Below are 12,062 nucleotides of genomic sequence, written 5' to 3' on the forward strand. Positions count from 1 at the left end.
AATGTAGGGGGTATTCTTCCCAGTTGGAGTAGGAAATAAAAAAGATAAGTAAATGGACAGGATTGCTTACAGTAGACTTTGGACACTTTGGGGAAAAAGGAGGGGTTTGTAAAGGACACTTTGTATTTATGAAAGACTAATTGTGGGGGCTTGCTAGTGCTCTGTGTTGATAGTCATCTTGCAGAAGTAGCTGCAACTCAATAAAAAGTGTCCTCTAGGATAAAAACTTGAGATGTTCTTCATTAGTTCACTGTTGCAGTATTCCACACTTATCCGGATATGACTGGGCAAAAATAAAAGCTTAGGCAGGATATGTCTATTAATTGAGGAATATTGAAAATGTGATAGACATATCTTGACAAAAATAAAAGGTTAGGCACTTTTCTTACACACCACACTTATAACTTCTGATTTTTACCTTAGGCTACCTGCTAGTATGTAAGGGAAGTGTGTAAGTGCAAAAGTATTATACCTGGACTGTGATTGAAGACTTTGTTAATGTCACGTTCTGTCTACTATACAGTTGACTTGATTTAAATATTTTTGGCAGGTAAGTACCCCATTGGGGACCTTTCATCATTACTACTTAAATTTTGTGGAAAAACTACTTTTCATGTCAGGGGGAAAGTGACTGCAATCATCTCAATCCCTATAAAGTCAAGCATAGTGTCTTTTGTTTGGGTCCTGAACACAATTATAGAAACTGTTCCAATTCTCTTGTTTTATACCTAAAACCATTACAAGATGCCTCATTTGTTTGAAATTGTATACTGAAAATAAGCAACTTCAGGCTTCATCTTGCACCTAGATGGCTTGCGAGTCATCTGTCTGACTTCCCCCTTCAGCCTAAAACAAACTTAGAAAAAAAAATCAAAGGAAGAAGTAGAATCTTCAGAGATGTCTTTTTCTATTAGTCAGACATCTCCATTAAAGCACTTTAACTGCCATGTCTGTCATACCTGCACCTCTGCTGGGAAAACTTGGGAGGCTGACCTTGCGAAGGGCTTTAGCATGTCCAAAATCAATCTACCAGAAGGCTGATTCAGCCACAAAGAGAACAAAGGCTGGAGAAATCCCCCAGCCACTTGTCTGAGAAGACATCCCAGGAAGCCTTATGAAGGTACATTTGGATAACTCTCCTCGACATACTGTTTTCTTTGTAAACCTCTAAGAAAAAGGGACAAAAAACAAAGCATCTGTTCTCTAAGAGACCTAAGGGAAAATGGTTTACTTTCTTCAAAGGTTTTTTTAAGGCTTTTTGCTCGTACCTGCTTCAACTTCTGCCCAGTATAACACAAAGAGGGAGTCCTCTTCTGAGGAGGAAATTTCTTCTGACTCAAGAATCCAATGGCCTTGAAGATGCCTTACAAATGAGTTTTGAATCAGAGACAGTTGCCAAATTGTCTTCTGGATGCACCTATAAATAGCATACCTTAGGGAACACTATAAGATGCAGCATTTTAAATGGAATGGCAAGCAGATATCAGAAGCCTTGAGGATACCTTTTTATATTGCTCCACACTAAGTAGTCTGACAGATTTTATTAAGTACCTGAATGCTACAAGCAACTACACAAAAACCCATCTGATTCTCCGTTCATCTGTTTGAAATCATTGTGTCTAAACTGCTGTCTTCCACCAATGTCCTTTCTAATGACAAAGATAGGGCAATGGACATATACAACAAAAATGTTTGTACATCAGCCACCAATTATCATACACATGATGAGATGCTTTTTGTTTTGAAAAACAAGGCCAAAGTGGTTTGTGATATATCAGACTGACACAAAATCTTTGATCTGATGCTGTCAGTCTTCACTTAATCCTTGACTGTGTGTTTGGTTCCAAACCTCGGAATCTACTTGGCCGTTATTCCAGCTCATGCTTTCCAAAAAATCTTGAGCTAAGCTGTACCCATAATGCTCCTCGCAGGATTACATCAGATCTTGTTTGCCACTTCATAGTGCCAGATGCATTCTCTTCTCTGAGTGACAATATATTTATAAAAACTGCAAGTTCTTTACAGTTTTTCTGATAAAACTTATTATTTATACTAGGTACTATCCTGCCTAGCCTGCCTGAAGAGTGAGCGTGTCGTCTGTTGTACCTAACAGCCACCTATAAACAATTCCCAGCCCAAACCCACCTCTGAATGACTGTGTTACGACGAGCTGCTACTCTGCAGTCCATTTCAACAAAAGACTTCAGCCTTCAAGTTACCATCTGCAAAAAGGTTAATAGCAACATCTAAATCTTTCTTTGGAAGCCCACCTGAGGGCAGGCGGCAGGGATAGTTTCCCCTTTCTACTTCCCCTACTAACAGTGATCCTTTACTTTAGTATATTAGTCTTAGAAGACTTACTTTCATAACAATATTCCTTTCAGAACCATCTTTAAACTTAGGCATTACCCTGTGGGAATCAAGTAAGTAAAGTAAAGATCATGCACTACAGAGAGCGCCTAAGGTGCTTAAACCAATTGACCAAGGGTGTCATTATCTGGGAAAAATTCCTCAAGGCAGATTATCTATTGTAGGACAAGAAAGCATACTCTAAGTCATAATTATTCTGGATAGCAGTAGAACAATAACCTGTAGCATACCCAATATATAGCTCTGTTCCAGGTCTAACTGATAGTTTTTTGAGGGCTTACCTGCCAGCTCAGTCGGCCCCGCTCCATTCACCCTCCCTAAGCTCGGGCTCACTCCGCTCCCCTCCCCCCAATTCTCACCCACCCCACATCATCAAGATATATACTTATCCAACCCCTCCCACTAATTATCCAACAACCAATCCACATCCCTACCATCCCTTATACATCCCACAACCTATCCACATCCCCTCCCATACTTATACACATCACTCCTAATAAACCCAAACAATTAACAATCATCTTTAAAAATGAAAAATTACCTCTTGCAATCATCTCTACTATGCTTCTTAGTAGGTGCCTACCATATCACATCCTACAACCACCCAGGACAGGACTACTTCCCCCATAATCATAAATCTACTGCCAATATCTCTCCTATCCTATCCACTTATTCCCTAACAATAAACCCACCTTATTCAACACTACTGCCATAAGCTATACTCATTTTAAATCCGTCACCTCCTACCCCAAATCAATAACCCAAAAATACCTAGCCATTCTAAAGAAATTAGTTAAACTATTGCAAACAACCCATCAACAACTTCTAAATGCTGTTGATATCCACCCCAAACCAGGACCTGATGTTACAAATCCTCTGACCAATGCACATCAGCTACCTAATATAACACAACTTAAAACCAGACCATTAAATAGTCTACTCCTCCTAAACCTAAATATTAGGAGTATAAACAATAAAATACATGAACTACACACTCTAATCTCTCAATATTCCCCAGATATAGTTAGTATAACAGAAACATGACTAAAACCATCTACCAAAGATACAGAGATCCTACCACCAGGATACAGTATCCTTAGGCAAGGCAGACTAAAGAAAAAGGGTGGTGGCATTGCCCTGCTTTACAAGAATAGTTTAACCATAACTAAAACTGAGATATCCATGCCCACTTTGAAAAAAGCAGAAATTCTCTTAACAAGGCTCAAGATATGTAACAGAAAAACAATCAACATAGTAACAGGCTATATCCCACCAGGCAATAATATCCCTACCATGGAGACATTACTTCTATGGCTATCCCAGTCAATGGCTCAAGAGACCATTGTATTAGGAGACTTTAATATAGACTGACTCTCATGCTCCTTTCCCAAGTACCTACCAACCATATCAATCTACATACATTCTCTCATGTAATCAAACAGCCCACTAGACTAGTCAAAAATTGTAAAAAATAAAGTCTATTAGACTGGATCTTACTAAATAAAACACCCTGTACATACTTAGCAGGCACCCTTCCTGACTCATTGAGTTACCATCAAATTACTTTCCTACTTAAATATAACTCCCACCTCCCCCAGTTACCATCAAACTACTTTCCTACTTAAATATAACTCCCACCTCCCCCAAACCCCAATACTTCAAACAATCAGAAACAAGAAACACTTTAACCCGACTAACTTCACACAAGAACTAAAACTATACAATTGGTCTAAATTGTATCACCTACCCCTAAATTAAGCCACTGACCACTTCAACTCCACCTTCTTAGAAATATTAAACAGGCATGCCCCTGTAAGAACTACCAGAGTTAAGGCTAACACAGTTCCATGGTTAACAAGGGAAACTAGGCAAAAAATAGCAGAAAGGAACAGAGCCTGGATAACTTGGAGGTCCAACAAAACCCCTAGTACACAACAATCCTACCAACAGATTAGAACTCTAACCAAGAAACTAGTTATGCAAGACAAGAGAAACGACTTTATTACCCAGCAAAACCAACACAAGAATAATCCTAAGAAATTCTGGGCAGGTTTAAACAAGTTATTACACCCCGGTAAAACCATTACCCCACCCCCAACATCAGGATTAAAAAAGGATAACATAGCTGAATCCTTCAATATATTATTTACCTAAACAGTACTTGCCCTAGCACAAAAACATCTCACTGCTAGTGCAACAGGTGATCATCCAACTTCTAACCACAGACCCAATTTAAGCTACAACCCACCCCAACCTCTTACATAAGAAAACTGCTCTCCCAGTTAAAACCTACAACACTAGGAGCAGATTCCCTCCCCAATGAATTTTTAAAACTGTCAACAGCAGAAATAGCTGTACCAATCTCTATACTAATCAACAGATCAATCTCTGAAGCCACAGTACCCCTGATTTGGAAACTGCCTACATTATACCTCTTCACAAAGGGGGCAGTTCCTATGACATATCTAACTACAGACCAATTGCATCTCCACTGGCTAAAATATTAGATAAATGTATCCACCATCAGCTAATGTCCCACCTTATGAATCAAGAACTCATATCTGAAACACAACACTGTTTTCGCCCATATCATAGCATAACCACAGTTCCATTAGCATTCAAAGATACCATAAACCATAACAGGAACAATAGTAAACTTACTTCAGCCCTTTTCTTAGACCTATCAAAAGCTTTTGATATGGTTAACCATGACAAACTAGTCTATCACCTCACAAACCTAGGCTTAGACATCCAATCAGTCTCCTGGTCCAAAAACTATCTCAGCAATAGGCAAGTAGCAGTACAGTGGAACAAGAACTTGTCTCCACTCCTACCAGTCACAGTTGGGGTATCCCAGGGATCTATACTGGGCCCCTTGCTGTTCTCAATCTTCACAAATAATCTCCACTCAGCTGCAAATAGTACTAGCCTTATCCAATACGCAGATGATTCCACTATAATATGCAGTGCCCCTACCCTACCAGAACTACACAATAAAACCCAAGTTAATTTCTACTCAGTTGAAAACTGGCTTACTGAGAATGGTCTCATTCTTAACCCCAAAAAGACCAAGCAACTGCTATTTCACCCCTCACAAAATACCACTATTAACTCTGACTTCAATATCCACTCTAAAAATGGTACCCTCATTTCACCCGAATCCCACACAAAACTACTAGGCATTACCATCGATAACAAGTTAAAATTTAACATACACATTAATCTGCCTATTAAAAACACACACAAAACGTAGTAGGTAGTCTCTACAAGCACAAATCCTTTCTGACCCATAATGCTAGATCCACCATTGCTCGTACCCACCTTTTCTCAACATTACTTTATGCTTCCCCAATACTAACCAATCTATCCAAAACTGAAACCAGAAAAATGACAACCTGCTACAATCAGATAGCCAAATTTGCCAACAACAGCTCCTTCAGAACCCATCACTGTCACAACCTAAAACTATTAGACTGGCTTGAACTGCCAAATTTACTAATCTATAATCAACTGATCATCACTCACAAGCTGCTCTGCCAACCAAATAAAACACCTTCTTTAAGTAACCTAATTGGGCAGTACTCCTGTCCTAGACAACTACAATCCACAGACAAGCTAATTTTAACAGTTACTAGATCCCACAACCATGGAGGTGATTCCCTCTACTCATCTTATATGTCCAAAATCTGGAACTCCTTTCCTTCATCCATAACCCTGGAATCTTCCCTATCCAAATTTAAAAAGTCTATTAAAAGTAATCTAAACAACAAATGGCTATGTCCCTGCTCTACACTTGACTAACCCCAGTCCCACTCTAAAACTACTGTAACTATTGCCTTGTACACATTGCCTCTTGATAGGTCTGCATAGCCTTAGTACACCACAACAAAGGTATGATGTGAATTTTGATAGAGTACTTTATTATTACTTTATTATTGTTTGTACAACTATTGATCATTGTTGATGTCAATGGCATATACTTAATATGTGTGCTAAACTAATACTCACTGTATATAATTGAAATACATTTTGAACTTTGTCTGTATGTCTGCACATATGTATCTTTGGAGCTTTTCTCCCCGGGCCTCCACTGAAAATGGACATGTATCCAGCTGGACTATCCCGGTTAACAAATGTAAAATAATAAATAAAAATAAATTTGTTCAACTGCCCGCCCCTCTTTGTATCTATTGTTGAGTTCTTCTCTTTCATTTCCTACCATTTCGGTAGATCTAACGTACCATTGCTGATACTTCTTCCCTTTACCTTAAGTCGCTTACTTAAGTACCATTGTTGGTATGACCTTTCCTTTCCTTGGTATTCTCTGTTAAAGAAAAACCTTTCTAGCGCTCTCAGCTTTCTCTATCTGTGTGAGTATGCGTAAAATTTGTGAGATGGCAGAAACACCTAAAGGAACTACTGGCTTCAAAAGATGCCAGAAGTGTGACAGGAAACTTCCAAACCCAGACAGACACTCTCTCTCTGTGTCTTCTGTTTGGGGGCAGTACATTTGCAAGAAAACTGTGCCATTTGTCACAGTTTTAGTGATCGGGCTCTAGTAGGCCATAAAAACAAATTGACTTTAAAAGGACTGATGAAATCTGATTGTGACGAGGCCTTATCTGGATCTAAAACTGATATCAGTTTTCCTTCTTCTTCTTCCTCCTCTAGCAAGCATGAAAAATCCAAGGGGAGGAGCCACTTGGTTCTGACAATTTCTTTGGAGCCACCTGTCAAAGTTCCTAAAGTTTTCACAGTTCCCATAGTTTCCTTGGAACCAGCAAGACAAGTAATTGAGTCTTCGGTGCTATCGCTGCCGACTGCATTGGTGCCGATTACTGTTTTAGGCTTTCCCTCTTTAATGCCTTCTAAACCCTTGGTACCGTCTTCCTTAGAACTGAAGGAGTTTTCCTTTAAGGACAGGCCATGAATGAGGTATTTACCTTCTGTGGGCCCCTTTTGGGACCGTCCTCCAAGTCCTTTTTTGGAAAGATATTCCTCCAGGTCTCCTTCGATTTGTTCCATCCAATCCACCAAGAGCCTAACAGAATCTACTATTCTGATATCATGAGATTGGTGGATCAGCTCCTGGTGGTGAGGGAATTACCTTCTTCTATGGTTCCTAGCATTGACAGCTCTGGAACCTTACTGATTTCCACTCCAGATTTTGTTCCTCCTCGGACTCCAGCTGAACCTTTGGAGTCCCCAGTACTGACTTTTTAGGCTTTGACTGTTTCAGTGCTGGTCAGAGCTTCTTCTCCAGCACTGATAGTTGCCTTGAGTTCTTCAGGTTTGTTGGATCTGGAGACCTCCCAGGGTCACAGCTTTGTTGCTGGTTCTGGGGGGCTTTTTTGGAGCTGTCCATGACCCTCGGCGCTTCAGCACATGTAAGCTCATCTCTGGTTCGGCTTCGGAGGCTGCCTCCATGGTGTGGGATGGGACCATGGTTCTGAAGGAGTCTATTTTGGTTCCGGGCTACCATTCCTCTATGGGGGGCCTGTCTTTCAGGCCATGAAGAGGGCCTTGTCCATTGTGGGCAAACAGTCTATGCCTTCCTTGTCGGACCAAATATCTTGTCCTTCCCCCAGTCTCTTCCCTGGAGCAGCAGGCACAAAAGAATCAGGGTTTAACCACGTTGGTTATGTCCTCATCAAATAACTCTCCAGACCATCCCACGGAAGAGGTACCTTTGAAGAGAAATTGCAAGAGGAATTACTTAGACCCCCTGACAAATCTTACACTGAAGATACCAATTTCAATGAAGGGGAAGGTTCCCTAAGTCACTCCCTGAAGATGTTTCCTTTGGGGACATCCTAGAGATACTTAAACAGAGGGGTGTCTGAACTTCCCTCCAGCCTTCCTCAGAGAAATCAGTATACCTAGAGACTTTTCATGCCCAACCCAGTACCTCTTGGATCTCTCCGCTCACTGATGATCTCATTAAATTGATTGCTCAGCAGGCCTGGAAGCTGCCTGACAGTATCAAGCCTATTCCTAAGAGATCAGACAGTAATATTTCAGCCCCTCAGGACCAGCAGCACTGGGCCAAGGGAATACCTGTAGATGCCAAGGTGATAGTGGCAGCCAAGAAGGAACTTGCTTTTGAAAATTCTACTATCCATCCTTCTAATAAAGAGTCTAGGATAATGCATAGATTTGGGAAGCGAGTATACGTTTCATCAAACTTCGCCCTCAGGTCCTTGAATTACATGGCACATTTTATAAAACTTCAACGAGATCTGATAAAAGAACTATCAGATACTCTCTCAGGAGCAGTAGCTGAAGGTGTTAGAGACAAGCTAGCTTCTCAGCTCACCACTCTAGAATCCATTTACAACTTGTCCATTGAGGCTAATTGTGCATGCTGCTGAAGGGACAATGAGAGCAGCAGGTTCAGATGCAGTCATTAGGACACAAGCCTGGATGTGCTTATGTGATTTCACTGAGCCATTCTTTTGTCAACGCTCCATTTGATGGAACATACCTGTTTGGCCCCAAAATTAAAGGCACTCTGGCCAGATGTGAGAAAGATGGAAAGACTCTTTCTGCTGTGGGTGTACATTTTTCCAGTTCTCAATGGCCTTATTTTATGAACCAGAGAAGTGGAAGGCCATGGTTCAAGAAGTCTCAAAGGCCTTTCGAGGACTCATGTGGCAGTGACTTCCGCCGGGGCAGTGGGGGAAGTAATAACGGAAGATGCCACGCAAGAGGCAGAGGTGGCCCTCAGGATTAGGATTTCAGGGACTTTTCCCTTGTAACTCCTGTCAGTGTTTCTGAATGGAGGCCCAATTGCCATCCTCTGGAGGTAGTCGGGGGGGGAGATTATCCCTGCACCAATCTGCTTGGCCAAGGATAACAACGGACAATTGGGTGCAGAGGATTATAACCACAGGTTACAGCATCCCCTTTTCAGATCAACCAAAGAGATTGAGAAGAATCCCAGACATTCCACCCAGTCACAGGGATGCAGCAGTGTTAGAAATTCAAAAACTGCTCAACAAACGAGTCATCCAAGCAGTCCCGCCAGACCAGATAGGATCCGGAATTTACTCAAGATTCTTTTTAGTACCACAGAAGACGGAGAAATGGAGACCAATCCTGCAGCTCAGTCTGATTTAACACATCAGTTTGACAAACTAAATTTAAGATGGCCATGGCTCAGTCTATACTTCCATTCTTGGAAAAAGATGATTGGATGTGTTCAATAGATCTTCAGGATGCATATTACCATATAAAAAAGGACAAGAAATACAGAAGATTTCTGAGCTTCTGACTGGGAGACAGTCATTAATAGTTCAGGACACTGCCCTTTGGTCTCACTACTGTCCCCAAGGTGTTCACTAAATGCATGGCAGTGGTAGCAGCTCACTTTAGATTGCTAGGATTCTGGGTTTTTCCATCTCTAGACGACTGGCTCCTTACCGCTCCCACCAGGTATCTACTCGTAGAGACACGAGACTACATTCTTCTCCTTTCTTCTTACTTGGGTATCACTATAAATTACAAAAATTCCCAGTTCATTGATGCGATTCTATACACAATCACTGGCATTGTATCGCTTCCCTTAGAAAGACTTCAAAGGATAAGATCACAAGTCAGCCAGATCATTTGCAGCAAGAAGGTAACACAAGATTTCTTCAAACTCTAGACTCAATAGCAGCCTCTATCACCCTAGTTCTCCTTGTGAGATATCACATGTGAATTCTTCAATGGCTCCTGGCATCTAAACGGTCTTTACTGAATCAGCCAATGTTCCATTTGGTTACATTCACCAGTCGTTGCAAGGAAGATCTGATTTGGTGGCTCCATTCCAATGAAGTTTTATCAGGGTGTCCCTTTGTCCTCCATAGTGACCAGGACGAGTGGGGTGGGGTGGGGCATTATCTGGGAAAGACAGTTCAAGGCACTTGGTGCCAGCTGCAGACCAGTTTGCATATTAGTGATAAGGGCAGTGCTCTTAGCATTGCAGAAATTTCAATTTACCCTCCCCTTCAGAACAATTGCAATTCAAACAGACAATATGCCAGTAGTTTGGTACATCAACAAGCAAGGGAGAGGACCAGGTTTTACCCTCTTTGTTGAGAACCACTCAGAATATGGCAATGGGCAATTTCTTCCAGCTGCTTTCTTTTAGAAAATGCAGATTCCCAGGAGTTCCAATGTGATTGTGGGCAAATTGAGCAGGACCATCTGCATGCCTCACAAGTGGTCTCAAAATCCATTGGTAGCAGAAAAGATTTTTTGCCACTGCGGCCAACCCTGCTCTGATCTATTTGCGTCCCCCCTGAACAACAAGTGCAACAGTTACTTTGCCCTAATCCCCCCTCTGGGGGAGTCACCGAGAGTTGCTCTCCTTTATGATTGCCCCCCCCCGGTCTATTGTATGCCTTTCCACCAATTCTCTCATATCCCAGTTTCTAAAGAAAGCCAACAGGTCAAAGAACATTATAATTCTCATCACCCCATTCTGGCTTCAACATGTCTGTTTTCCCTTCCATTGGCCTCATCTAATTCAGAGACCTTGGATGCTGGACCCAGCTCCAGACCTATTGTCCCACCCAGAGAGACTAGTTCATCTGAATTTTCAGAATCTCAAGCTCACTGCATGGCTTCTCCATTTCCCATGATTGCCAGGCAGTCGGCTCTCACTTCCTCAGTTTAACATATCGTTCTATCCTACCACAAACCTTCAACAAGGAAATTGTACCTTAACAAGTGGCTAAAGTTTTCTAAGTGGATGTCAGAGTCTAATCTAGACCCATATTCTGTGCTTAATGACAAAGTCCTGGAATTCCTAACAACTTTTTGATGCAGGAGCATCTGCCTCTACTATTCGAGAGCATCTTGCTGCAATCGCTAACTTTCATACTGGCTTAAATGGTTGTGCCTTAATGTCACATAAACTTTGCAAAGCCTTTTTGAAAGGAACTTTATTGCCAAGACCTCCATATAAAAAAAACCTCTGCACCTTGGGATTTGAATTTGGTGCTTCACTCATTAATTCATTCTCCTTCCAAACCTTCAGCAAATTGTGATTTTAATTTTTTATCCTGGAAAACTTTATTCTTAATTGCTATTACTTCTGTTAGGAGGATATCTGAGATACAGGCCTTATCTTGCAAACCTCCCTATCTAATCTTTCATAAAGACAGGGTCTCCTTACAAATGAATCCTTCCTTTTTTACCAAAGGTTGTATCCAAAGCAAATATTAATCAGACTATACAACTCCCAACTTTCTTTCCCAACTTGAACTTGAATACTGTCTACACTTACTAGACATCCACAGACAATTACATTTCTATCTTCACAGAACAAAAGAAATTTGAAAATCTAATCAGCAGTTTGTTTCCTTTTCTTCAGCTGTTATGGGTAGACCAGATTCTAAAGTTACTCTGGCTAAATGGCTTAGAGACTGTATCACTTTTGTTTATAACAAAAAGAGAATGCATCTATCAGGATCTATAAAAGCACATTCAACAAGAGCAGTGACTGCTTTTACAGTTTTTCATGCCAGAGCTTCCATAGATGATATTTGTGAGACATGGGCATCTCCTCATACCTTTGTTACACATTACAAACTGATCTGTTCTCTAGAGGATGTGCATCATTCGGCTTGATGGTGCTCAGGAATATTCTTCCATGAAACCTCCCAAGGTTCAGGCATCTAGGGACTCTGTCCCATAGTCACGAA

This window comes from Protopterus annectens, chromosome 10.part0 (genome assembly GCF_019279795.1).
Source record: "Protopterus annectens isolate FY-2018-M chromosome 10.part0, PAN1.0, whole genome shotgun sequence".
NCBI classification, from domain to species: domain Eukaryota; kingdom Metazoa; phylum Chordata; order Ceratodontiformes; family Protopteridae; genus Protopterus; species Protopterus annectens.